This window comes from Hippopotamus amphibius, chromosome 7 (assembly GCF_030028045.1).
Source record: "Hippopotamus amphibius kiboko isolate mHipAmp2 chromosome 7, mHipAmp2.hap2, whole genome shotgun sequence".
In the NCBI taxonomy this organism is placed as follows: domain Eukaryota; kingdom Metazoa; phylum Chordata; class Mammalia; order Artiodactyla; family Hippopotamidae; genus Hippopotamus; species Hippopotamus amphibius.
Window position 1 is genome coordinate 126,453,637 of NC_080192.1, and position 27,963 is coordinate 126,481,599.

Below are 27,963 nucleotides of genomic sequence, written 5' to 3' on the forward strand. Positions count from 1 at the left end.
CAGCGTGTGCTGTGCTGGGGAAGCTCCCATCACGCAGAGCGCGCGTAGGCAGCGCTGACCTTCCCCCCTTTCCCAGCTGTCCGGGCCAGGCGCGCTCAGAAGACGCGGCTGTGTGCCTTTCCCGCCTCGCCTTTCTTTTCTTGGTTTCAGTCCCTGGGTTTGCAAGCAATTCCTCGTTCCCGGTAAGCGGGAAACGCGTACTGCGTTACGCGTGTTTGAAACTGGGTTTACCGGTTTGGAAAGCAAGAAGGGGTTACTCTGCTGGAAAAGTTGGACGTTGCAGATAAGGGGTTTTATACCCTATAGTTCCACAAGGATGGTTGCCCAAGTGTCCCTGGATGAAATAAGTTAAAGCGGGCCCTGGGAGGGTAAGCAATAATAATATTTTACATGGGTTCCGTCGTCTGCCTCCTAATAGAGCGCTTTCACATATCTTACATCTTCCATTCTGTGGATGCTGGTTTTCCACAGTGCGTTTTGAACAACAGCAAGAAAAGTACCTTCATTATATATTGCTTAATCATTCTACCTTGTAATTGTTTTTGCATTTATCTCCTACACCCGACTGTGAGCTCCTACACGGTAAACTCAATTTACATTTGTGCCTGCAGCTGCCACCGTATCTGGTATGTGGAAGAGAGGGACAAAGAAACACGGAGGCTCAGAAAAGTTGGTTGCCCACCTCTTCTTTATGTCACAGAATTCTGCCCCTAGAAAGGCAAGAGGAAGAGTAGCCACGCAAAGGATCTAGGTAAGCCAGAGTTTGGGGCCTGTTCTCAGAAGCGGTCAGACCAAAAGTCTTCACTCATTCCTCAGGTGTTTGTCCAGAAACCCAAACATGATGCTGTCTCAAGCTCAAGGCGGTGCTTCTCACTAATAATAGCTAACATTTTTGGGATCCCTGTATGTGCCCTGGCACTGTTTTAAATGTTATAGTACATGTGTTATTTCACTTAATCCTTACACCAGCCCTATGAGGTGGGTACTGTTGTTATCTCTACGTTGTAGATGGGATTTATTGAAGCACAGAATGATTAAATACCTAGCCCCAAGTAAGTGGCAGATCTGGGATTCAAACCCAGGCATCTAGTGCCAGAGTCTGCACTCTTAACAGTTGTGATATACTCCCCCTCAGTGTATGTGAGCTGAGATGCTTAAATATGCATGTGTTATATCATAAACATTGAGAACAGAATTTGTAGCTTTTTGAGGGAAAAAGCATGCCAATCAAGTGCTTTATGATGGTTCAGATGATTTACAGAGATAGGATTTCCTGATCCCTTTTTTCTAGCTTTCTCTCCATTTCAAGATGTAGCTTGTGCATTGGTGGTGAACACAGAACAGGTGACAAGCTATAATGGTGATCCTATCTGTAGTAATTTTCATAGATTCTTATTGCTGCCAGTTCATCTTAGGGCCTTTAGGGGTAAAGAAATGGATCCTCATCAAACTCTTGTTAATGAACATTTATTTATACCCTGCTTTATTCCAGAAGAAGGGATTCAAAGTAGCTTCTGTAAATACATGTAGTAGGATAAATTAAAAATAAGTACAGAGAAAAATAGCACGAAAGAAAACTGAGAGTGGGAAAGAGAAGATAAAACCAGCAATATTGTATGCAAAATACATGGTGTAAGGTCCTGTTGGCTTGCTAAGGATAGGTCACAAATATGATTCTAAGCTTTCTAGCAACCAAGGAAAATTGCAACCAATCAGTAGTAAATGGAGTAAGTGTTCTGGCTGAGGTGTAACTGGAACTTGAATAGACCAGCTTGTGGAGTTGGATGCCACTTTCCCAAATCTCTTCCATGAGCCTCTAGAAGAATAACAGAATGCTTAGAACACTTAAATAGGTGTCTTCTTATCCTCTAATTTTCATGGGGCCTATGAACAAGAACTGTGAACCTTGTGCTCAATTAGGGTTCAAATATATGTAGATATATTTAATGGACAAGGGACATCCAAAGGAAACTGGATTCCACAGAGAGAAAGTGAGGATCTTAGAGAAAATTACAAGTGGAGGAGGGCAGAGAAAGGCCAGTCTCGGCAGAGTTCTGGAAGTTAGAAAGGCTTGGAGAGTGGTTCTGTCTACTGCCTGGTACCGCCTGCAGATGAAGATGTCCCTTCATCCCCACCCCCACCAGGTTTTCTAGTGCCTTAGAATCCTAGGTAAGAAGGGACTATTATAAAAATGAAAGAGCACTATCACTAGTGGCCCAACCAACTTTCCTGTGGAATCCCCCTCCAAAAATATTGTGTAAGAATTCAGAATCAACTTCTTCAGATTTTGAAGTTTAGTGCATATACTATGTATTATTTAACACCCCAGCAGCTTCTGGGACAGCTGTCTATAAACTGAAACATTAATTTTGTTTTTAAAGAAAATCATGAATATCCATGTCATGTAAAGTAAATAAAGAGTACATTTTGCCTCATATCAATTCAGGTCAGAGTTGCCATTAAAGTAGCCTCCCCCCAGCCCCCCAACCCCCCTCAGAATAAAATGTATTTATTGAAGGAAATTTGGAAAACAAAGAAAAAAATATAAAAATTACCTATAATTTCACCAGCTATAGATAACCACTTTTCTGTTTTACTTCTGAATATATATTTATATATTTTACATCATGTATAATTTAATTATATTATAAATATATTTATATATACATATGTATAGTGGATTTCCCCTGCTATCTGGAAGTAGTGCATTCCCACGAAACTTTTTGTAAAGCCAAAATGTCATAAAGCAAAGAAGCAATTACCCTAGAACACATCTTGTTAACAGATGCACAAAATAAATTGAGATAAAGCACAGATGCTCACAGACACAGTTAAAAGCTATGGCAGCCTGATGCTGAGATGCTGAGTGTAGTTCCTATAGAAAGCTTGGTGGTGCTTGATGTGTGCATTGCCTCTATAACGGCTTGCTGCAGAACTAACGCTAAACACTTTTTGGTTTTTGCCTTTTTTTCTTTTTTTCTTGTAAAAATGAAAATCCTCTTTGGATTTCTTTGGGTTAGTGGAAAAAGATACATAGTCTTTTGCAAGAGCAAAGTTGCATAAAGTGAACTTTCTAAAAAGAGGGAATAGATAGATGTATACCTATATTATAAAATTGGAATCATGATTCACTTCCATTTCATCCTACTTTGTTAAGTGATTCTTCATGTCACATTTATGTGAATCTCAGTTTTCAAAGTAATAAACTTAAATAGACCTTAAAATGTGGATAAGAGATTGAGGACAGAGGAGGAGGTAAGAGGTGGTGATCTGGAGGCCAGAGGAGACAGTGCTGCAGGCAGCAGCAGTAAAGAGGCAGTTGGAGCCACCATGAGGTTCAAGGGTAGGTAGGTACCAAAGAGAGAGAAGTCTCACTTGGCAGATACTGACTCTGAGAAAGTTCTTGGCCTGAGTTTGAGCAGTGGCCCATGGGCAGAATGGGGTTGTCAGGGAAGTCAGCAGCTTGGAAGCAGAGACACAAGAAGGCTGGAGGAGACATTAGCTGGAGCACCACCAGTGTGTGGAGGGCCCCAGCTCTGTAGAGCACCTGAGCCTGGAGACCAGCAGACTTTAGAGCGGGGGACTGGCAGGTAGTGGTTCTGATTGCAATAAGGAAACTGCCTCCCGCTCGTTCTGGACATGTGACAAGACTTAGGAAAGGGATCAGACTAAGGTGAGACCAGGATTGTTAATCTAACAGACTAAAGGGCAAACTATTAGCTAGACCCCCCAGCCCAGTGGGGCTTTCGATAGTGCTGTGTGGGAGCCAGCTTACACTGGCTCACAGAACCAATTGTTAAACTGTCGGAATTTTGCAAGCCAGTTGTTAAACAGAGTCATTATTTAAAAAGTAAATTATATAGACTTACGAATAAATATAACAAAGACAAAGGTAGTGATTACTCAAGACTCATCACATTCTACTTATTTTGCTACATCTTACTAACCTGTAGTCTAAAGTTTGTTAACGTGTATCTGTATGGTGGAACCTCTATATAATGAAATGCTGCTATGCATCTCTTTCCAACTCTACCTTCAGTGATATTATATTGGCCACCATGGGAGGAGTATTTACACCAAGGAAATTAGTGCACACTACAAATCTATAGCTTTTTCCACCAGAAAGCTGGTTGTTAAACATTTACCAGCATACTGTTGGGCTTAGGGAGGCATAACATGCAGGTTAATATCCTTGGGTAATTCCAGAAATGTCTGTGGAGGGAAATTGGACTTCCTGATTGTAAAGGACTTAGGGGATCATGATTTAGGGTCTTAATAAAATTATGATCTTATTTGTACTTACTGACAGGAAGTGCCTGGGCCAGACTAGTGCTCAGAGGAACCCAATTATCACTGTGCTGAGACCAGAGAGATGTGCCGGTGGATGGTTCTCAGAGAAGGCTCTCGCGAACACAGTGAACAGCGGCCGCATGATTCCTTTTAGTAAACACATAGGGATGTTTCACAGGCATGTTTTATATGCCTCTTGATATTGGCCAATAGCCAATATGGTATGAAAGTGAGTAGGTTTAGGTAGCAAAGTGTGAAGGTTGTGATAGTGATATATAGCTCTTTGCTGCCTTGACTAATCCAGGATAGCTTATAAATGAATGAATCAACATTCATCAGGCTGTCCTTCCATGAATATGATTTCTCTTAATCAAGTCTTTAGTAAGTCTTAAATGGCAGTAAGTTCTAAATTTTACTAGGTGTACCTTGAGGGCAGCCATTCTGTATATCAAATGTCATAGACATTTATAGTCAGCTTAATTCAAGGATGTTGAGAAACCAGACAAGGACAGATTCATCAGTCAGAGGCCACCCCTGTCAGTACAGAGCCAGGCCTCGGTGTACACCCAGGCAGGGCCAAGAATTTTGCTTAGAATTTACTTTTGGTTTCATTTCAATACACATATGAGAGAATAATCAAGCACCAAAGTGACCAGCTAAGCCATAAGGCATGTCTTCTGTCGTTTTAGCTCCCCAAATTATAAAGCCAGGTATAATCAAATGCCTTTTCTCCTGCCCTTGGCCCAAACCCTCACCCTTCCCCCGCTTCTGACTCACTCTGTCTTTCTCTCATTGGAACATTGTCTCTTAAGGTAACTCTCTGGTATATCCTTCAGGATAAAATGATCACAAAATAAATGCCTAGTATTTGAAGGAGTTAACTGACTGTATAGAACTGTTAACTGTAAGGCAATTAAAGGTGAATGGGCAGCTATCACAAAGGATGACTTTAATTTTTGAAGAGTTGATCTGTGGCTCTTTTTTTTTTTTTTTTTTTCTCTCGTAATTAGATTACAGGCCAGCTATCTATTTAGGTCACTCCCTAGTTTGTTAAAATAATACCATGTCATCTACATATATGAGATTGTTTCTCTTTCATTGCTTTCCCATCTTGTTCATTCAAGGATATTCAAGAAGTAACTCAGTGTGTTTGTTGGTGAAGAAAAGTATACCAAATGGGAAAGTTTGTTTCAAATAAAACAATTTAAACATTTTGTTTCTAAAGATGGTGGCTCTCCTCATATAGTGTATCCAAGTTATGTTAGTCACCTTTTCAGTTGGAGAAGGTTTACTTCTGAATGATTTCATAAGTCTCTCTTTCAGTTGGCTTTGGTAAATAAAACAGAGTGTTATTAAGTTTTTTAATGTAGTTATAAAATGACTGGCTCTCCCCTAAGACCACATTAAAATTAATGGCATGTATCTCCTAAAACTAAAACCAGATGTGTCTGTGAGCTGTGAAAAATATTTATTGGAGTAACATCCAACACTCATAGACCCTTTTATATAGGAAACACTGGTTAAATAGAATATTTTTGAGTTATTCAAATCTTGATTCAAACCAAATCTAGTCTACCATAAATATATTCTTAATTGAAATGCTCTAATGTTACTTGTTATTTGAGGACATCTTAGAGCAAATAGATCTCCAAAGCAAAGTGAGTAATGAATTGTTTCAGTGTTTATGAAATATTTAGTATGTTTGATTCCGTACTGAAGAAGACATGATCTTTCCGACTTTCAAGTGGTTTAATGGCTATTTGGGAAAATGACCACAAAATGATTTGGATGGTGGGAAAAGCATTGGCTTGAAGGTGGGAGACCAAATAACCTTAGCTGAATGACCTTAAGCAAATCTCTCTGTCTTTCTGAACCTTGGCTTCATTAACTACAAAATTAGTCCCATTAATAAATATCTCCAAAGTTTCTTTCAGCTCTAAGAAATCTTTGATTCTGGGATACGCAGTGAAACCCAAAATGTAACATGATATGGTACAGGCTGTCCCCAACTTAGGAACTGGATCAACTCCAAAGGTCAATTGTTTGGAACACAGAATATATTTTCCCACAGAGACTGTGGTACAAGTGGTGCTTAAATCCCAGATCCGTCTGTAAAATCAATTTAATCCTTAATGTAACTGTAGAAGAGTATCCATGGTAATATGGACTCTAACCACCAATTACATATAACAAAGTTTATGGGAAAAGCCATTGAGGATTCTAATTCGGCATGGCAGAAAACATCCATCAGTGTTTTCCACTACCCAAAGCAATAGGCATGAGGCACTTCTAGTTCTAATTTACAGGCAGACCTGGGCCCCAAATGTGAAACAAAGGCTGAACTGGCAGCATAGACAGTGAGGTAGGCTCTGATACCTCCGATCTCATAAGGGGGGGTGGAGGGGGGTGGCTGAGGACAGTTCATGGTGTCTGGAGGTTTGGTTACCAGGGAGGAGTTGGCTCCAAACCAAAGGGTAGGGAATGTAAGGGCAGAAAGAAGAAAGGGGAGGGAACATGTATGTGTTGGGAACTTTAAAAAAAAAAAAAAAAAGATACAATTACTTTTGATCTCACTCCCTTTGTGGTTGAGGAAGTTGAGACCTAGGAAGGTTACATTGCACTGTCTTAATAGCAACACTAGGACTTGTATCTAGACTTCATGATTCTCAGCCCAGATCCCTCCTCTCTCCTCCCTCCCCACTGATTTTTACTTGAAAGCTATGACACTGTGCAAGAACCTGCTCTTTCCATCCCCTTCTCTTTCCTGAACAGGAATCCCTAGAACTCTGCACCCCCACCCCTACCCTTATCCTATTTTTCATCTTCCAGGGCAGTCTGGTCAACGATCAGCAGAGCAATTTTGTTTTGCCCATATGTGGTTTAATAGTGCCACCAGCTCAAACAATGACTTTCTAGTTGCCAAAAAGAAGCCCCTCATACTCCAGTCCAGGTTTGAACAAACCACCCAGAGAATGAGACTGACTAATCCCAAACTCTAGTGACATTGGGATACTTCTAGTAGTGATGTTTTTGTTAAGACAGAACCCAAATTGGCTGGGAAAGCCAGTGTCCCAATGCCCAAGTGACAGGCATTGCTCCTTTGTCAGAAAGAAGGCTTCCTGCAGGAGGTTCCTAAATGTACTATGTGCTGGGAATTTCTACTGACATTATCACATTTAATCCCCCTAAAACTCCTGTGAGGTCAGTATTTCCCTTTCATAGGTGTGGGAATAAAGACTCAAAGGCTTTGGCTTGCCTTGAGTCACCAGGTTGGTCTGATTTCTAAGCCCTAGCTGGAACAGCCAGGCAGTGCAACTTAGAGACTGGGGCTGGTTGGGTGGACCAGCTCTGGGACGTTGTTGTGAGAGGAAGTGGGAAGTGAAGAGAGGGGTGGGCCCTGGCTGTGGCTGTAATCTGCTTTGATGGCATGGACAACTTAATCACAGCAGGATGGGAGTGGGAAGCTGGGTGATTTCTCTGTAAGGTGGATACTTCCGGAATGAGAGGGTAGGAGGGTTCATTCACACCCACAACCAGGGGGAGGGTGGGAATGCCCCCCCCCTCCACATCTGAGAGGGCTCCCAGACCAGACCAACACTCCCACGTATGCAACCCTGATTTGTCTGTATTTTATGCCAGGCCTGCAGGACTAGTGCTCAGGAGTGTGGTTCAGATCCTGAACTGTTTAGAATTCCTAAGAAGGAGAGGATAGTGAGGTCAGGTAAGGCCATAATACAAGTGGTGCAGCTGAGGGGCTTAAGCTGGGTTGTGAAGCATTGTGGGGTATACATCAGTGCCTTTCACGGAAAGTGTCTGTGTGCTTGTTGTCAGAATCATCTGGGGAGCTTTTTGAAAATACCAATGTTTGATTTCTCCTCCTCCCTTTAGGAAGTCCTATCTAATTCTCAGCATTGGGAGTAGAGGAGTAGATATTTTGAAACAATGCCCTAGGGAATTCTGATAGGGGCCCGGGCATCCCTCCTCCATTTTTCACTGGCATACATCTCAAAAAATAAAACATATCAAAGAGACCGACTCAGGAGGGTCAGGGGAGGGCTCTTCAGGTGAAGGGATTGTTTCTGGTGAAGTCTGCAAAAGTATAAGGAGGCTGGAATGCCTGGGGCAGAGGGTGTACACAGGGAGTGGTAGGAAATAGGGTGGGGTGATGAAGATGAGCAGTCAAGGTGGAACTGGGATGCTGGGCAGGAGAGTTTAAACCTGATGCTGTCTGAAACAGGAAACTGTTCACGCATTCTCAGTCAATGACTCTCTATTGAATACCCACTTTGTGGCAGGAACTGTGTTACGTGGTGGGGATACAGCAGAGAACAAAATAAAGTTTTTGCTCATCAAGCTTGTATTCTGGTAGAGGAGGTGTAGCGTGATCAATCCATCCCAGTGTGCCTGAGACTTTCTGGGTTTTAACACTGAAAGTGCCTTGGCCCAGGAACCCCTTGGGCAAAGCAGAACGGTTGGTTTCCTTGGAGGTGGAGTGTGCATGTGCACGTGTGTAGTACTAGGGGTCATAAAGAAATGTAAAGAAGCGTAAGAGGCGGGGGATAAAGAAACATGGTTTTTTTAGAGAGGGTGGTCAGGGAGGATCTCTGAGAACATGATAAATGAGCAGCAGTCTGAATAAAATGAGAGTGAGGGACATGTAAGTATCTCAGGGTGGGTTGGCGAGTGGTGATTATTTCTAGAAGAGAGAAATGCCATGTAAAGGCCCTGAGGTGGAAACATGCTTGGCACAGATGAAGAATAGCCTTGGCAGAGAGGTTGAGAGGAGGAGTCAGAAGCAGAGAAAGTTCAAAGAGGGTGAGCCATGTCAGGGCCACTGGCTTATGTTGAGTGTGATGGGAGCCCATGGAGGGCTGAGAACAGAGGCACGGCCTAATCCCTCAGAAGCTGGGGAAAACAAGAGTGGCAACAGGAAGACCATTCAGGAAGCAACTTCATTAGAAAGTCTTGAAGAGTTCCTTCTCAAAGTGTTTGATCAGAGAAAGAGCAGGATACGATGCCATTCAAGTAAATGAGCCTGGTATCAGCCCAGCCTGGGCAGGATTGGGCTGATCCAGGCTATCCTGTAGTGATGGCATTGGGAATGGAGAGGAGGAAACATCTCAAGTTGTCTTGGAGATGGGATTAACAGAAGTTGGTGGTGCAGGATTTACAGGGAGATGAAGGAGAGTGATGAATCCAAGATGATTCCAAGCTAGTCTTCCACACACTAGTTTTCCTAGTTGGAATTTCTCCCTCAATTGTCCTGATCCAAATATCGTGAATCATGAAGTTTTCTACGAGAATGAGGAACATTCCATGATAGGGTTGCAAGAGCAGGAACTTGGGGGTCATACAGTCCAGGGTGCACACCATAGCTCCACCACGGACAAGCCACACCCCTCAGACTGCTCACCTAAACTCTGGGGCCCTCAGTACCCCTTCCAGTAAAATATAAATGATGATACCTGCCTGGCAGAGTTGGAAGCACCAGATGAGGTAACACTCATAGAGAACCTAGTTCAGAACATGCTGAGCCGTCAGTCTGGATTCATTCTATCCCTCTGTTTGCAGCCTTGCAGTTCAGTATGTGTGCCTACACATTTTCTGAAGTGATCAGTACATGCCATTGTGTGCTCTTTGGCCCCCTTTTCCTCTCCCCAAAATTAGTTATTCCATAAACACATTTCTATGTGTTAGTGGATCCACACTCTGGTCATTTGGTTCTTCTTCTTCCTCCCCACTGGCGCTGCTTCTGTTCATATGTGCCTTTCCTTTCATTTGGACAGTTGCAGAAACCTCCCAACTGGTCTTCCAACCTACACTCTCACATCCTTCAGGCCACATCATCTTCAGTATAAAATCCAAAAGTCTGAGCAAGCCTTGCACAGTCCATGTTGCCCCTGCCTACTTTTCCATAAACTCTCCTCCCTGATTTACCCCCATCTTTGGCCCCACCCTCCATCCTCCACCCCTGCCAAGGCTACAGTTTTATTCCTTGTGCTCTCATGGTACTTGGTACTTACTGATACTTACCTCGCATTATTTTTGTATAAAAAGACCAAGGTATTGGTGCAGGGGTTCAGAGCTCAGTCTCTGGAGCCATCCAACCAACATCCTAATCCCAGTCCTGTGACTTATCAGTTGGGCCTAATGATTAGGGATTAATTAAATAAATGATGATACTTCCCTAAACTGGAATGCTATGACCTTGAGCAAGATACTTCATCATTGTACTTCAGGGACAATAGTAATATCCACCTCAGAGGGTTGTTGTAAGTATTAAGAGTTAATATACCAAAAAGAACTTAAATAATACCTCCTAAATAGGAAGCCCTCAAGAAACATTGCCTGTAATTATTACACCCATCTCCCTGAGTTTGAATTCCTTGAAGGAAGAGACTAGAGATCTAGTCTTAAGATTTTCTTGAATCTCCTATCTCTTCCAAATAGTCACTCAAATGTTTGTTGAACAAAGATATAAGTAAATCTCCTTTTAAAGACTTTATTCCCACTTTTAATTTTTTCTTCACTGAAAAATTTGGATTATGCCCAAGCTTTTGTTAATAAAAAATGCTGTTATTTTTTAAAACTTTTAATTTTCATTTCCATTATTTCCTTGGAGCATATTTCCCAAAGTGGAATTATCAGTTGATGATAGGAACAATTTTATAGCTCTTTTATACATATTCACAGGTGGTTCTTCAGTAAGATTTGTCCAGTGACAATTTAAATGCCCTACTATAGGGAACTCGCTCAACAATGATATTTTTGAGTAGCAAAATATTATTCAGCCATTAAATACCTTGCTTCTCCATAGTATAGCTGTTACTGGGTTTTTATAACTTCCACTTATTTTTGCTAGTTTAATAGGTAGTTAGTGATACATTAATGTCATTTTAACTTGAATTTTTAACAAGCCTCTCTGTTTTTCCAGAGAGTGATCTACTACATTTATAATCAAATGTGCAGACTTCTAGGGTTCATTTCCCTTGATTACTTATGGAATACTATTGGATATTGACCATACGTATTTGGATCTACATATTTGTATCAATTTCTATCAATATATTTTGGATGGGAAGATCCCATTTAGTTTATATATTGAGCAAATGTATTTTCTTCATTCTGTGTTTTCCTTTAAATATATATTTTATGTTCTGATGTGTTTTGTTTATTTGAACTCATTTATTTTGTCTCTACCAAAGGCATCCATTGAGTAAAATAGTAGACTTTTGGAGCTTGGAAGAACTTTAATGTCATGGTCCTTATTCTTTTTATAGATGAGGAATCTGAGGGTCCACGAACCTGACTTAATACCACAGAATTGTCACTTTTTAGTAGCAAAAACCAAATTTTCTCCTGTAGCGAGGATGAATAGAATGTTTTTTAGTTTAAAAAATATCCCAGAGGACTTCCTAGGTGGCGCAGTGGTAGAGAATCCGCCTGCCAATGCAGGGGACACCGATTCGAGCCCTGTCCTGGGAAGATTCCACATGCCATGGAACAGCTAAGCCCATGTGCCACAATTATTGAGCCTGTGCTCTAGAGCCCATGAGCCACAACTACTGAGCCCATGTGCCACAACTATTGAAGCCCATGCACCTAGAGCCCATGCTCCACAACAAGAGAAACCACTACAATGAGGAGCCTGCACACCACAATGAAGAGTAGCCCCCACTCGCAGCAACTAGAGAAAGCCCGTGTGCAGCAACGAAGACCCAACGCAGCCAATAAAGAAATTAAATAAATAAATAAATTTAAAAAAAATCCCAGATATTCCTGTGTAGAATGGGGTTTGCTTGAGCCATGAGATATGTAAATATAATGTTTAAACTACTCAGAACATGAGAAGCAACATTTGTTTAACACCTCTCACTGACTGTGTATTATACTCTGTGTGTGTGTGTGTTTTGACAGATGTCTGAGAGCTGTAAGAAAGAAAGCAAAAGAGAACAAAACACACACACACACACACACACACACAGAGGGACAATCCTGGATCTCTTCCTGAAAAGTTCCTTTTACACATCAGACCATTTAATCTTATATGTGTCTAAAATTATGACTTCACAGGGTTTCTCATAACAGTGAAACATTAGAAATAACTTAAATGCCTAATGATTAGGAATTAGTTTATGGTGCTTCCATATATTGGAATACTGTGAAGCATTACAAATCATGTTGCAGAAGGATATTTAATAGTATGCTTAGATTATGCATTGCTAATCTATTGCTAAGTTTAAAAAAAAAAGTAGACTATAATTAAATATGACCTAAATAAATGGACCTATGTATTATGTTCATGAATTGGGAAAATGAGATTAAGGTATCAGTCTTCTCCAAATTAATCTATAGATTTAAGGCACTCAATCAGAATCTCAACTAATTTTTCTTGGACTGGGAGGAGGTGTTAAAATTAACAAGCTCTCTGTAAAATGTATATGGAAATGCAAAGGATATACAAAACAGACTAGACAATCTTGAAGAGAAAGAACAAAGTTGGGGATTATACTACCAAATTAAAATATTTAATATAAAATTTCAGTAATTAAAATAATGCAGCATTGGTAAGAGAATAGAGAAACCAATAAAAGAGAGTAGAGTCCAGAAACAGACTCACACATATGTGGTGGGGGGGAAATGGTCTTTTCAATAAATAATTCTGAAGGAATTGGATAGTCGTATGGAAAAAGAAATGATCTTTGACTTCTACTTCATACTATATACAAAAAAATTAGCTTGAGATGGACCACAGACTTAAATGGTAGAACAGTAAAACTTCTGAAGAAAACATGGGAGAATATCTTCATGGCTGTAGGGCAGTCAAATATTTCTTAAACAGGATACAAAGAAATTAATCATAAAAGGAAAGATTTATAAATTGGACTTCATTAAAATTAAGATTTGTGAAAGGGCAAGTCACGGACTGAGAGAAGATATCAGATAGATAGAGAGATATCCAACAAATAACTCAAATCCTGTAAAACAATAAGAAAAAAGGCAAACAACCCAATTTTTAAAATGGGCAAAAGATTTGAACAAGCATTTAATAGAAGAGATTGTCCAAATGTACGGTAAGTGTCTGAAAAAGTACTCAACATCAGTAGTCACCAGAGAAATTCAAATGAAAACCAGAATGAGGTACCAACTCATACTCTTTAGAATAGCTAAAATTTAAAAGATTTGAAATTATCAGGTATTGGTGAAGATATATATTAGAACTCTCATACACTGCTCTTGGGAATGTAAATTTGGTGGAATTGGTTTGGAAAATTGGCACACTTATAAAAGCCAGATCTAAGGCTACCCTATGACTTAGCAATTCCACTCCTAGGTATATACCCAACAGAAATGGGTTCATGTGACCACTAAAAGATATGAACAAAATGTTCATGCCAATTGTATTTTTTCACTTTCTTTTTTTTTTTAATTTTTAAAATTTTCTTGGAAAAAAAAAAAATTTTCTTGGATGTGCCGTGTGGCACGTGAGATCTCAGTTCCCTGACTAGGGATCGAACCCACAACTACCAGGGAAGTCCCTAGTTTTATTTTTAATCAAAATTTGGTAACAAACTAAATATCCCTCAACAGGAGAAGTGATAAATAAATTGTAGTGTATTCACATGGTGGAATTTTACACAGCAGATGTGGACAAAACAACAATCTACTGCTACATATGACAACATATATGAATCTCACAGACAATATAAGGAGTGAAAAAAGGAAAACATAAAAAGTATATACTAGGGAATTACCTGGTTATTCACTAGTTAGGACTCCATACATCCACTGAGGGGGTACGAGTTCAATCCCTGGTCAGGGAACTAAGGTCTTACATGTTGTGTAGCAAAAAAAAAAAAGTGTATACTATATGGTTCCATATATTTGAAAATCAAAAAAAGACAAAATGAATCAAAAGTGATAAAAGTCAGGATAGGATTTATCTCTCTGTGGCATAGGGATATTGACTGGGAAGGGGTAAGTGAGAACTTTCTGGGGTGTTGGAATATCCATTATGTTGATCTAGGTTTGGGTTAAACAAGTATATACTTACACAATGTATCAAAATGTATATTTAAGATTAGTATGCTTTACTATATATAGATATAGCTATAGATTTAAACATTTCAATGAAGAGTATTACCCTAAAATTAAAGGAAATTTTTAATTTTCTTCTTTTTTGCTATATATTCTAAATATTCTCACCTTTTTCTCAGCTGTATTTTCCAAAAAGTCTAAAATGGAGTCATGATAAATTGTAGCAAGAGAAAAATAGAAGTTATTATTTTTAAAAGCTAAAGTGATATTTCAGCTACCTATCCAGTTTTAGTGCCCTGAGCCCTGGACCCAGCTAAAAATAGTTCAGAGCCTTGCCAGCTGGTGGCCTGGGAACTGGGCTATGTTTAGCAGAAACCAGCACGTGAGTGAAATGGGGGAGAGCCAAGTGGAGCAATGTGGGTCTGGTAGGCATGGCTCGGTCTCAGCAAGCTGTTTGAGCCATGCTTGTCATCAGTAGCTTAGGCTGTTCCCTACTGCAGACCAGTGGGTAGTGTGGGCTCACAGTTTACTGGTGAGTGGAAATGAGAGGGAGGGACAAGAATCCATATTGATTAGAAGAGGAGAGGTCCGGCACTGGGAAGCAGATTGGATGTAAAGGAAGTCAAGAGTAGTTAAGCCCTGGCTAAACCCAGGGTGTACCTTCCTTTTTTATCACCAGGTTAGACTCAATTCTTGTTTTTGCAAAAATGTGTTCATTTTTCAACAACTATATTTTATCTTTTATAATTGAAGTATAGTTGATTTACAATATTGTGTTAGTTTCAGATATACAGTAAAGTGATTCAGTTATATAGATATTGTTTTCAGATTATTTCCCATTATAGGTTATTACAAGATATTGAATATTGTTCCCTGTGTTATACAGTAAATCCTTGTTGTGTATCTATTTTGTGTGTAGTAGATTGTTAATTACATACTCTAAGTTTATCCCCCACACCCCCCACCCCTTTGGTAACCATAAGTTTGTTTTCTACTTTTCTGAATATGTTTCTGTTTTGTATATAGATTCATTTGTATTATTTTTTAGATTCCACATAAAGTGACATTATGTAATATTTGTCTTTCTCTGACTTACTTCAAATAGTATGATATTCTCTAGGTCCATCCATGTTGCTGCAAATGGCAATATTTCATTTTTTGTGGCCAAATAATATTCCATTGTATATATTATATATATCACATCTTCTTAAATCAATCATCTATTGATAGGCATTTGGGTTGTTTCCATGTCTTGGCTATTGTAAATAATGCTGCTGTGAACTTTGGGGTACATGTATCTTTTTGAATTAGAGTTTTCATCTTTTCCAGATAAATGCCCAGGACTGGAATTGCTGGATCATATGGTAGCTCTACTTTTAGATTTTTAAGGAAGCTCCATACTGTTTTCCATAGTGGCTGCACTAATTTACATTCCCATCAACAGTGTAGGAGGGTTCCCTTTACTCCACACCCTCTCCAGAACTTATTATTCATAGACTTTTTGATGATAGCCATTCTGAGCGGTGTGAGGTGATACCTCATTGTGGTTTTGATTTGCATTTCTCTAATAATTAGCAATGTTAAGCATATTTTCATGTGCCTGTTGTCCACCTGTATGTCTTCCTTGAAGAAACGTCTGTTTAGGTCTTCTGCCCATTTTATGATTGGGTTGTTTCTTTTTTTTGATGTTGAGTTGTATGAGCTGTTTGTATATTTTGGAAATTAAGCCCTTGTCAGTCACATGGTTTGCAAATATTTTCTCACATTCCATAGGCTCTCTTTTCATTTTGTTGATGATTTCCTTTGCAAAAGCTTTTAAGTTTGATTAGGTCCCATTTGTTTCTTTTTGCTTTTATTTCTTTTGCCTTGGGAGACTGATCTAAGAAAATATTGCTGTGATTTATATCTGAAAATGTTTTGTCTGTGTTCTCTTCTGGGAGTTTTATGGCGTCATGTCTTACATTTAGGTCTTTAAACCATTTTGAGATTATTTTTGTATTAGGTGTGAGGGAGTGTTCAACTTTTATTGATTTATATGAGGCTCTCTGGCTTTCCCAGCACCACTTGCTGAAGGACTGTTTTTTCTCCATTGTATATTCTTGCTTCTTTTGTTGAAGATTACTTGACCATAGACATGTGGGTTTATTTCTGGGCTCTTTACTCTGTTCCATTGATCCATATGTCTGTTTTTGTGCCAATACCATGCTGTTTTGATTATTGTAACTTTGTAGTATTGTCTGAAGTCTGGGAGGGTTATGCCTCCAGCTTTGCTCTTTTTCTTCAGGATTGCTTTGACAATTCTGGGTCTTTTGTGGTTCCGTATAAATTTTAGGGATTATTTCTTCTAGTTCTTGAAAAATGTCATGGATAAGTTGATAGGGATTGCATTAAATCTGTTGACTTTTTTGGGTTGTATGGCCATTTTAGCTGTATCAATTCTTTTAATCCATGAGCATGGGATATCTTTCCATTTCTTTGAATCATCTTCAGTTTCCTTTATCAATGTTTTATAGTTTTCAGCATATAGGTCTTTCATCTCCTTGGTTAGGTTTCTTCCTAGGTTTCTTTCTTTCTTTTTTTTTCCTATGATTTTAAATGGTATTGTTTTTTAACTTCCTCTTTCTGATAGTTCATTGTTACTGTAAAGAAATGCAGCACATTTTTGTATATTAATCTTATATCCTGCTACCTTGTTGAATTCATGTATTATTTCTAACAGTTTTTTACGTGGAGTCTTTAGGGTTTTTTATATGAAATATCATGTCATCTGCAAAGAATGACAATTTTACCTCTTCCCTTCCAATTTGCTTATGTTTATTTCTTTTTCTTCTCTGATTGTTGCAGCTGGGACTTCCAATACTATTACAACTCAGTTTTAAATGTTATACTTAGGGAAACCAGTTACAGAACTATTTATATTACAATGCTTAAACATTCCCTGAGAGTGGTTTTGCTGCTAAATCGGCCTAACCTGAAGAATTAGCTTCACTTAATCTCTTCCTCTTATAATGTGCCCATATAAAATGCAAGAATGACTAGTGTAATTATCTGTCACAGAGATGTTTTGAGGCTTAATTAATGGTTATAACCCACTCTGAATACTCTAAAGTATTCAGAGAAGAAAAAGTTAATAGGAATGGTGCTGTTTTAAGTTCTACTTGCAAACTCTGACAAGTTACCACAGTATATGGTGTTCTACTTCCAAACATACCAGCATGGTGCCTCTAAGATTCCACCTGACTTAATTAGAATCACCATCACTCAACCAATACTAGTTGAGAGAACTCTATTTCTACATTGTGTTCATTTTTTATTTCAGCCGTGCTGATGTGGGATCTTAGTTCCTGGGCCAGGGATCATTCCTGGGCCAGGGATCGAATCCATGCCCCCTGCAGTGGAAGCACAGAGCCTTAACCACTGGACAGCCAGGGACGTCCCCATTATGTTCATTTTTTAAAGGAAGGTGTAAATATGAGAGCAATTCATAACAAGTGACATTTAAATAAATAACTTTAAACAACTTGATATGTTGCTGTTGTCTTTTTTTTTTTTAACTGTATTTATTTATTTATTTTTTATTGGCTGTGTTGGGTCTTCGTTGCTACACATGGGCTTTCTCTAGTTGCTGAGTGTGGGCTACTCTTCATTGTGGTGTGTGGGCTTCTCATTGCAGTGGCTTCTCTTGTTGCGGAGCATGGACTCTAGGCACGTGGGCTTCAGTAGTTGTGGCACATGGGCTCAATAGTTGTGGCTCACAGGCTCTAGAGCACAGGCTCAATAGTTGTGGCACACGGGCTTAGTTGCTCCGTGGCATGTGGTGTCTTCCTGGGGCAGGGCTCGAATCGGTGTCCCCTGCATTGGCAGGCAGATTCTTAACCACTGCACCACCTAGGAATTCCTGCTATTGTCAATAGACAGAGAACTTTTAGCCCCAAAGTAAGATGCAACATGACTTTCAAAGTGTGGCAAGGATGTGCTAAACTCAGATCAAAAGTAAGCTTTGGGACTTCTTTGGTGGTGCAGTGATGTAAGAATCCACCTGCCAATGCAGAGGACCGGGGTTTGATCCCGGCCCCATGAGGATCCCATGTGCTGTGGAGCAACTAAACCTGTGTGCCACAACTACTGAGCCTACACTCTGGAGCCTGCAAGCCATAACTGTTGAGCCCACATACTGCAAGTACTGAAGCCCACGCGCCTAGAGCCCATGCGCCTAGAGCCCACGCTCCACAGCAAGAGAAGACCACTGCAATGAGAAGCCCGAGCACCTCAACAAAGAGTAGCCCCCACTCACCACAACTAGAGAAAACCCACATGCAGCAATAAAGACCCAATGCAGTCAAAAATAAATATATTATTTAATTAATTTTTTAAAAAAGTAAGCTTTGATTCAAACACTGTGGATGCCATTAGAAACTTTCCTAAAAATAAATCCATCCTGCTGCATGATTTAGAAATGGCTTAGAATACCATCTTTTCCATCCTTAAGAAGCAGAAATCCCAATGTCATCAATGAAAAACAGTCTGGGAGATGCTACTAAGATTCTGTCAAGGCTATGGTCTCCCTTCCTACAGTAACCAATAAAAAAATCAAATCTGTGAGCAAACAAGAATGCAGTGGGCCAGGTAATGTCAATGAAGATGAGGAGACTAATGGTGGTGATGGTAATGACAGGAACCAGGTAGTGAGGGCTTACTAGGTGCCAGACGCTTTTCTAAGGGCTTTACATGTCTTGACTCATGTGATCCCTGCAGTAGCCCTGGAAGGTAAGACCTGTTATTATTCCTGTTATACAGACAAATAAACTAAGGCTTGGAGAAGTTAAATAACTAACTTGCCTGAGGTTATATAGCTTAGCAGCTAGCAGCAGCTTTCAAAACTTAGGTGTGCTTACAGTTCCCAGGAAAAATAATTTAAATCAGTATTCCCAGCCCAAGACCATAGATTCTGATTCAGAAGTGTGGGACAGGGCCTGGAAAAAATGCATTTTTAATAAATACCCAGGGAATATTTACTGTAGGTGGCCTTCAGACCACCCTTTGGGAATCAGTGGCCCAGTTCTAGAAAAAAGAAGAGACTTGGAGTAAAAATTTGCCAGTGTTTCTCCAGCACTGGCCTTCCCTGTCCAGCTGAACAGTAGATCATTTACCCAGCTGGGACTGTGTGTCCTTGCAATGAAAAAAAAGACTGCTTAATGAATGTAGCCTTTCCAGACATCCAACTTGATTTGTTCAGCTTCCATATTTAACATTTAACCATCTGACTTTAATTTGGTTTCTTAAATAGGTTTTCCTGCCAGCCAGAGAGTGTGCTGACCAAAAACATGAATTTCAGTCGATAGTTATAACTCTCATATGTAATGAATAAATGGCATTGTATTTTATTAATTAGTCTATTATAACTCTGATTAATGTGAGTCAATTCCCCAGAGCCAGCTCTCTCCTGCATGAACTGAGAACAATGAGTTTATGAACCTGCAAACTTCAGGGCCTATGTATATTTTGAGGCCTGATTTATCCCTTCCGTAGTATCACTGAGCTGGAAGACACATTTTGAGACCAAAAATCCTGACACTTCTCTCCCTCCAAAGGGGCAAGTTTATCAAATTTAATAAAACAATTCATAAAAAGTCATTCACTTGGGTCTTACTCTTCTTTCCTTGGTTTTAAACACCTGTGACCTCTGAGATCTTGAGGGGCATGGTGATTAATGTTTAACATCCTTGCCCTTTTCCTCTTCTCAAATGTCATTTGATTAATTTGGAACATGGTATCATCTGGTAAATCTGGAAAAGGCTTACAGATGAGTTTGGCCAGAGACAATGCTATGGAGACTGAATCAACCCATATTACACACCCACCTTTCCTTATTACATATTTTTAAAATAGAGCAAAAACACAAGGCAGTATAAAGCAGTTACAGTTTCCACAGTCCCTCTGAATGAGGAAATTAATCAAAGTATTTGCCCCTGCACACATTCCACATCCCGTGCTCTGGATGGAAGACTTATTTCTACTCTACTCCCTGCTGGTCACCCTCCAGCCTTCTTTCTCTTCCCTTGCTTACCAAACCTACTCTTCCTTTTGGGCCTGCCCGAGGCCTTCTCTGCTGTAATGTTCTTTACCCTCATTTTCCTATAACTGGCTCCTACTTTTTGTTCAGGTCTCAGCTTAAACTGATGACCTTAAACCTCCATCTATCACAGTATTCAATTTTGTTTTCTGTAGCACTCACTAGCTGCTGATATTTTTCTTGTTTGTTTATTTGTTTGTTTATTTATTGTCTGTCTCCTTCAACTAGAAGGTAAGCCCCATTAGGTCAAGTATCACCTATTATGTCATATTTTTACTGTTATAGCCACAGTGCCCCAAACTATGCCTCACACAGGAGAGATGTTTGGGGAGGAAAAAAAGGAAGACAGTGGGGAAAGACTGCTTCTGATCTGAGGCTGGTTCTGATTGTCAAAGGCATCTAACTAGCTATTTCTTTGCATAAGAGTCAAATACTTTTATCCACCTCCTTTGGAAACAAATCAGAGATCTTAAAGATGTGTTGAGTTTATTGCATAAGGCTAACAGTGGTTAAAAATGGGATGAGTTTCACTGAGAGTCTTTACAAGGTATTTGTCATCATTAGCTCCATCTCATAAATTATTACAACATGAAATCAGCAAAAACTGCTTTAGTGCTTGAATTCAGGCAGTTAAGTTTTAAAGTACAATAAAAACAGTTATACTGAAAGTTTTCTTTCCAAAGAAAATTGCCTTTGTTGGTAGTAAATGGGGTAATGGCTTCCAAAGAAACCTGGAAGTAGGAAATAAGGTTGCCTTCTGGGAATTAAATGGGTAACACACACACACACACACACACACACACACACACACACACACACATCATGGTAAGTCAACTGAAGTAGTAAACTGATCGATAACCAGTGTGTAACTGGTTTTAGAAACACCTATAAATTCAGCGAAGGTGACCTGGGGGTAGTCTCAGGATGGCAAGCACCAGAATGTGACTGTTAATGTAACAAGTATAAAGCTAATTGATTGTTTGGAGAAAGCCTGGAAGAACAGAGACAGTGGGCAGAGCTGCTGTTAGCCTATAGCGTAGAAAACCCAGACTAAGAAGCCAGAAGTTGATAGCAGCTTCCCAGATAGTGTTCAGGGGAAAAAGGGCCTTGGCCCAAGAACTAGAGCTCTTAGGTCTCTGTGGTATATGTATCCTTTGATAAATCATCTCTCTATGTCTCCTTATCCAGATTTGATGCTCTAGATACAGAGTTTAAATCACTTTGCTCCCTGTCTACAGGGAGCAAATGCCCTGATGTGCTGATGTGAGGGCCATTGGCTAGCTGGTTGCATTTATCTTTAAAATGGAATAAATTTGTATTCTGGCTCTGTGAGCTTGGATTAGTGTGAGTCTACCCCTGAGATAAAGTTCCAGAGCCGAGTGACTTGTTGGCCCTGTACTGCATGGCAGAGAGTGGACCAGAATTTATATTGCCTGTGACAGGCTGGCTCTGAGAAGACTAGCGCTGACCTAAGCTCAGTTCCTTCTCCCACCTTCAACAGTCATATAACTCACATGACTTCCTGAGGGGATGTTGAGTGAGGGAAAGATGAGAGGCCAGGAGTGATTCTGCTGGACGCATCCGCAACAGAGTAGCCATGGATACTTTAGTCTAAGGGTTGGCAATTTTTTTCTGTAAATGGCCAGATAATAAATACACTAGGTTTTGCTAGCCACAAAGGTAAGTAGGTCCAAGAGGGGAACAGGGACCGGAGGGGCCAGACAAGGGCTATTGCCTCCCAGAACACTTGGGGGAACAAGGGTTGTTAGAACTAAAGTGGAAGGGGATACAGGGCAAGATGAGACTTTTAGAGAAAGCTAAGGTGAAAATGCCTTTGGCCAGGAATGAGATGAGCTCAGGTAACTGGTGGAAAGTACCAGATCCAAGGGCTGTCTGAGACATCTCATAAGGGTCTCCAAGCTACACACTTACCCCCTGTGGGTCTGTAACTGCCTGGCTCTGCTGGGTGTTGTCAGAGTTGTACCATTCATCTAGGTAAAGGGATCTGCCCCTGGAGTTTGGATAACACATCTAAATTGCATCCCAGCAAATGAATGGGCATCATTTGAAACCAGATTCTCTAGCTACAACTGAATGTCTGTTTCATTGAGGGGGAAACAAGACTTACTGAAAGAACCCAATTCAACCAACTTTGCTGTTTTGGGGGTAAGTATAGTAGGCTGTCTAAATATATCTTTTTCCATGATAGGTTTTTCATTATATATTTCATTCTTTGGGATTTAAATCACTTTAAATTTTTATTTATTTAAACTCAAAGTATTCAGATGAACAGATTAATGTATTGACCAGAAGGTGAATCAGGATCACAGAGTAGCTGGGGAGCTGGTGACAGAAATATAAATGGAGCTTGGTCTCCAGGTTTTAATCTCTTACTAGTGATTCTCAAATGCTGCAATGGATAGGGATGGGCAGAGGGGCACTGTTTAGTTTGAAAAAGCTCTTATCCCTCCCATTTGAAATTCACAGATCTACAATTCATCTTATTTTACTTTGGGTCTTCTTAAAACCTCTTCAAAAAAGCAAAACAAAACATTTACAACTCAAGCTGGAAAATGGTTCTACTTATTTAGAAGTGGCCAGCAGAAGAGCTATAAAGAACAGAATGATTCCTGAATCAGCAAATCCTATGAGCTTGGATGATGCAAACCAAGAGACTGTGCCTGGGATCAGCCTCATACACTGGCAAGAAGCTGCCCAATAAATCACAAGATACAACTATTTTAAAGTCTCTCTTTTCTAAAATAGAAGAGAGGAGTATGTCTCAGACTTGTATGCGATTCATAAGGATCAAGGACAAGTAAATTCTTTTAGAATTTGAATCCGTGGAAAGTAACTTGAGTAAGAGGACAAAACCATTCTCCACCATATGAGGGTGAATTGAAGGGGTACTCAAAACACACCCACACCAACCCCCCAGCCCCCATGGATAAAATGTAACTGTGGGACTTTAAGTAGGTTAATAACATAAGGAAAACATTAAGAGAAGCCTGGAAGAGACAGACTGATCCTGGCATCAGCACTGGAGAAGGTCTATAGCTGCATCAGTGTAGCTGTTAAACACCTCATCTGAAATAATATGAAACCTAGAGTCATCAGCCAGATGTAGAAAACAAACGTATGGTTACCAGGGGGTAAAGGGGCCAGGAGGAGGGATAATTTGAGAGACTGAGACTGGCATATACACACTACTATATATAAAATAGATAACTAATAATGACCTACCGTATAGCACAGGGAACTCTATTCAATACTCTGTAATGGCCTATATGGAAAAAAAATCTGAAAAAGAGTGGACATATGTGTATGTATAACTGATTCACTTTGCTGTATACATGAAACTAACACAACATCGTAAATCAACTCTACTCCAATAAAAAAATTAGAATCATATACATTTCACAGTTGCAATGAACCCTAGAGAAGATCCAGATGAAGAAACTGAATCCCTCCTCTGGACTCAAAATCTGTGGGCTGGGCTGGAACAGGAACCTCATGCATGCCTCTAGAGCAGAGAGCACATATCACACGGTATTCCGTTGTCTGAAGCCTCTAGACTGGGCTTCTTGACCCCAAAGACTGTATTCTTTATTTTTGAATTCCTAACATCGAGCACAGTGTCTGACACTAAGTGTCCTGTGATACTTGTTAAACCAATCAGAATAAGCAAGAGTATAAGGCCTAGGACAACAGAGGGAAAAAAAAAATTGAGAAAAAAAATCTGTCTCTGATCTCCCAGGGCATGGCAGGGCAAAATTACCCAAAAAACCAAAAGTGAGCTTGACCTCAGTGTGTCTTTTTTTAGGCGAACACCCCAAGTCACAGGTAAGCATTTGCTAGACAGCCCAGAGCTATCACTTCCATCATTGCTATTAACTACATGGCTTGCTTATTTTGTCTTATTGGAGTATTAAAATGAGATCACTCACAATTAAGTTCCCTGCTTTAATTATAGCAGAAATGAAAATTAGGCAGACAAGTGCCTTTGATTCAAGTATCTCAGAAATGTTTTACTTTTGAAGTCTGAGGCATTAAGGGTAGATAAAAACAGCATATTGTTTGAAGTTAAAAGTACAGGTTATCTCCTCATGGAAAAAGATTAAATGTAATTCTATGTACCTTATGATTATAATGGTTCATCAGATTTAGTAACTGTTAGGAAACAATCGTATCTTTTCTGTATCTTAATTATTTGGTTCTTTTCTCTGAAAAGACTAAAAATACTGTGAACCCTTAATTTCAGTGGCACGAAGAATTGTGCATTGCATATTTATAAGCCAGCTACAGGGCAAAGGGAAGCAGTAAAGAATTAAACTTTATATTCTCTTAAGAAATATTTTCTTTCAGTATTACATAAATATCTTTGTGACTTTCCATTTTCTTTTTGAAACCAAGTAACCCTTTGACATTTCAAAGTGAAATAACTATGCATGCATTTTTTATATAGAGGCTAAGATGACTTTTTTTTTAAAGAACTAAGTATAATTAACCACACATGGCATATTATTCATTGTCCTATGACCTTTGTAATTTAATTTCATATTCTGAAAATGTTTGCTTCTAAATTTAGTCAGGAAAATGGGGGAGTGTCATGGTTGCTTTGCTGGCTGTGCATTACAACGGATTATACCTAGAAGAAATTTCAAATGTGGGTGTTTAAAAAAATGTATGTTGTTTGTCTGCTTTGGGATGTGAAAGGATTAATAAAGCCTAGTAATTTGGATTTCTAGAGAGATACCCACCTAAAGTCCTGAAAAATTCTAAGTGACTACAAAGCCTCGTGCCTTTTTATAGGGTCAGGGAGGAGAAGCAGACTGGGCAAGGGCACCAACAGAGACCCACATACCCTGTGTTCACATATTCAAAAGTGGTAAAAAAAAAAAAAAAAGCTAAAAATTGTTAAATAAGATTGTCCTATCCTATCTTGATAAATCAATGATAAATCCCGAAACACTGATAAAGCTATAGTCTCAATATGATAAAAGGTAGCAAAATATCCAAGCTGGCTAAATTTAATTGTTGCACGTGTTTGGATGAGCTGATGACATTTTGTATAAATGACAGAAGATGTAAATCATTCATAAATCATTAATTTAGTCCACATTTTCTTGATTTTGGGGAAATCCCTGATAATGTTCTTAAAATAAAGATTTGCATGTAATTTGTTCAATTGATAGTAATAAAAAATTAAAAATAAAGTGTAATTGTATTCAAAATGTTTAAAGCTTGAGTATATTTTTATCAAAATGTAAGTTAAGCGAATGTACACTTTAAATTATAATTACTTTGAATACTTTCAAAAAGTTATTGCTTTAAAATATTTGTATTGTCTATTAAAATTAAAGGCAAAATGAAAACTAATACATGAATACACCAACATTTTACATACATAAAGATTATTTAAATATAGCTGAACTTTTAAATTTAACTGAATATTTGATTAAATCTTATTAAATATATTTATAAAATGAAATTTTGAAATTCTGATGTTTAATATCTATCTAGTTGTTGATATAGAGAATCAGTATTATGTTTCACGCATGCTACATCCACATATTTACATTTTAAAAGTAATATGAATGGTTTGCTGTTGTGAAATATCCTCAGTCACCTGCGCAGTTATTGCAAATACCATCTAATTCTCAAGTACCTCTAGGACTATGAGATGGAACACAAAGAGAAGAAAGAAAAGGGATTCTCAGCACTCTGGGCTAATGATACTTTGTAATGCAAGAATCTATTGCCTTCATGCTCTTTGAGAAGAAGGATTTGACAACTTAGTTCATTTGTCTTTTCTTATCTAAGAGCTTCCACCACTCAAGTCTTTCCAAAGTAGTTTTTATTTCTAATATGGGCAGCAACACAACCCACAAACCTTTTGTTTTGAAGACATAGGGCAAAAGAGGTACAGAACTTCCGTAATTTCAGGATGGTGTTGTCTCAAGAAGAAATATTTAGGGTAATGGGTCTCGCTGAGCCTACATGAAGTGCTGGATCTCTGGGGTCAGAGGCCTTTAATTAGTGTGTGTGTGTGTGTGTGTGTGTGTGTGTATGTGTGTTAAACACTAGGTGCAGGTCAGGGGCTCTGCTTTCTGGGTCTCAAGGGAGTGCAATCTGGAAATTCAGGAGAAATCATCCTAAAAATCACTTCTGCTGTCAGAATTCAGAAGCACATATTTACATGATAGAGATCCTGCTTTAATTAGCAAATTACAAGTAACATTTATGCTAAAAATTTACTTTCCATTTTCCTGTTAGAATAGTTCTTTTTTCTTTTTCTTTCTTCCTCCCTCCCTCTTTCTTGCCCTCTTCCCCTCTCTCTCTCTTTCTTTCTCTCCCACTGCCCCCTGTGTATTGACAACACAGATCTAAACTGGTCTAGGATTCATCAGTCAATTTGCATTCTGAACTTGGTGCCAGAATTCTGCTTTATTTAAGCAATCTGATTGAGATATAATTCACATACTGTACATTTTATCCATTTTAAGTGTACATGTCAATTTTTTAAAATTTATCAATTTATTTCTTTAATGGCATGTGGTTTTTTTTTTTTAATATTTTATTTACTTATTTGGCTGCACCAGGTCTTAGCTGCGGCACTTGGGATCTTCGTTGTGGCACACGGATCTTGTAGTTGCGGCATGCATGTGGGACCTAGTTCCCTGACCAGGGATTAAACCTGGGTGCCCTGCATTGGGAGCATGGAGACTTAGCTACTGGACCACCAGGGAAGTCCCCATGTGATTTTTTAAAATTGAAACATAGCTAATTTACAATGTCATATTGGCTGTCAATTTTTTTTTATGTGCAGAGTTGCTCCACTGTCACCACAATTAACTTCAGAACATTTTCATTATCCCAAAAAGAAACTGTGTTGCCATTAGCAGTCACTTCCTATTTCCCCCCAAACTCCTCTCTCATCCTTCTCCCTTCCCTTCCCTCCCCAATCCTAGACAACCACGAATCTACTTTCTGTCTCTGTAGATGTGCCTATTCTGGACATTTCATATAGTTGGCATCCCACGATATGTGGTCTTTTGTGACTGGCTTCTTTCACTCGTAGTGTTTTCAAGGTTCACCCGTGTTGTAACATATATCAGGACTTCATTCCCTTTTGCTGCTGAATAACATCTCATTGTATTTATATACCATACACCACTTTTTTTTTTTTTTTTTTTTTTAGGCCACACTGCTCTGCATGCGGGATCTTAGTTCCCTGATCAGGGATGGAACCCACGGCCCCCCTGCAGTGGAAGTGTGGAGTCTCAACCACTGGACTGCCAAGGAAATCCCACCACATTTTATTTAGCCGTTTATCAGTTGATGAACTTTTGAATTGTTTCCAATGAACATTTGAGTTGTTTTTGGTTATTATCAATAATGCTGCTATGAACATTCATGTACAAGTTTTTGTGTAGACATATGTTTTCAATTCTCTAGGGTATATACTTAGGTGTGAAATTGCTGAGTCATATGGTAACTGTATGTTTAACATTTTGAGGAATTGCCAGACTGCGTTCCGAAGAGGCTACACAGCCTCACAT

General features: G+C 39.2%; 1 long non-coding RNA gene across 1 annotated transcript; it reads left to right on the plus strand.

The window, feature by feature from the left end:
* The first annotated feature begins 55 nt into the window (after window positions 1-55).
* LOC130857242 (uncharacterized) lies at window positions 56-27,963 on the plus strand. The gene is made up of 3 exons (XR_009054782.1): window positions 56-182; window positions 612-751; window positions 27,603-27,963. It is a non-coding gene; the product is annotated as an uncharacterized LOC130857242 (long non-coding RNA).